The sequence below is a fragment of the Andrographis paniculata genome, unplaced genomic scaffold (assembly GCF_009805555.1).
Source record: "Andrographis paniculata isolate CXL003 unplaced genomic scaffold, ASM980555v1 Contig21END, whole genome shotgun sequence".
Classification (NCBI taxonomy): Eukaryota; Viridiplantae; Streptophyta; class Magnoliopsida; order Lamiales; family Acanthaceae; genus Andrographis; species Andrographis paniculata.
The window spans coordinates 488,339-490,052 of record NW_026137502.1 but is presented as its reverse complement, the minus strand read 5'-3'; the positions used below and the strand labels follow the sequence as shown (position 1 = coordinate 490,052).

Genomic DNA, 1,714 nt, shown 5'->3' with positions numbered 1-1,714 from the left:
TTAATCCGATGGTACATGTTTTTCTTGTTATTTGCTTCATTTTGGACAATCAAAGGCTGAAGGTGCTACTTATGGATTTGATTTTTTTTTTAATGGTTTTCTATCTATCTAATTTTTTTAAACAATTTAATCAATAGTGCAGCTTATCATAGGTTGGAATGGGAGAAGAGCCTGATAAAGATGCTTTAAGTGAGGCATGAAAGACATCGTTTCAAGAGCATATAACATCTACAAGAAAGATTCCACCAAGCAACAAATTAGAAAACACCACATTAGTAAAGAAGACACATAGTATGAAATCAATATACCTTGTATCATATCTTACACAAGACCAAAACACAATACAATAAAGACACATAGAAACGAAGGCGGAAAATAAACTTACTAGCGATACCAACAAGAGTCGTTTCATACAACATAGAGTATGCAATTACTTCAAATAACTACTAATACAAAATCTAACGTACAATCATAGGTGTTCTTAGGGGGAATGTAACAACTTCATCGTATAATCAATATTACAAGTTAATATACTTAATCAAGACAATACATGTGATGATTATAATAGCAACGAGGATATACATTTATTTTTTTTCAAAATGATGCAATTTGGTATTCGTAAGATCTTTAGTATCATTCTCTTCAAGATCATGCATATTCACCCCTTGAAACAACCTTGTTTTCATCGAATTCATATACTTTGTGCGGGCTTCTCGTATTCCTTAATGGTGGATTCAAAAGTTCCAATCAACAAAAAAAAAAGTCACATCACCCAAGCTTACAATTGCAAAATGATTTACCTTCGTTTTTTTTTGTGAACCCAACAACTTTAACAACAACGTATCTTCCACGTCGGCTTAACATACTCATGTTTCTCAAATAAAACTTGCCAATATTGCTTCTATATTTTGCTTTCAATGAACTAATGGACATAAATACTTTTATCAAAGTCTACGATAGAGCAAACATTACTGAAACTACAAATAGAACTTTACTTGTACCTTCAATAATTTGCCTTGGGCTTATATAGTTTGGTTTCTAATAATCTTCTACATTAAAATAAAAAATCATTCAATTATAAATTACTTAATTTTGTTCATTTCTTAAAAAAATCTAAAAAAATATACACTTATATAAGACCTAAATGTACATTCACAATACAAAATCAAACGCAAACCCATTAACAGAATAAACAATTGCGAAGGTAAGTTGAAACCTATTAACGTTGAACAAAATATACATCACCCATTAGAAAAGTTCGGTTTTTGCTATCGGCTAAGTTGAATCAAACACAAACTCAAATCCGATGCTTTTACAATTGACTCAATTGAATCGAACACAAACCCAAAACCAAACCAATGCTTTCGGAATCAACTCAGCTGAATCGAACACAAACCCAAACCGAATACTTTCGAAATAAACTCATTCAAATCTATCACAAACCCAAGCCCGTTAAATAATTCTGTCACCCATGAATTCAATTTTCGCAATCCGATACATTCACAAAAATGTGAAATCGACTACTACGAAAAGTTTAAATTCAAAAAGGAAAACTTACCTACTCTGTAGCATCCACCGCGGTAATTACATGAGCCGTCATCACTCATCATCAAAGAAAATGCAATCCCCATCCTTGATTCGAAGGTTTTGAAGAAGATATAATAGGGTTGCTTGAGTAATTTTAAATGGAGAGCGTGAATCCCAATTGTGTTAA

General features: G+C 31.9%; 1 long non-coding RNA gene across 1 annotated transcript; it reads right to left on the bottom strand.

The window, feature by feature from the left end:
- Window positions 1–359: 359 nt before the first annotated feature.
- LOC127245016 (uncharacterized) lies at window positions 360–1,714 on the bottom strand. Its single transcript, XR_007837358.1, has 2 exons — window positions 1,559–1,714; window positions 360–721 (listed from the first exon to the last, which is right to left on the bottom strand). It is a non-coding gene; the product is annotated as an uncharacterized LOC127245016 (long non-coding RNA).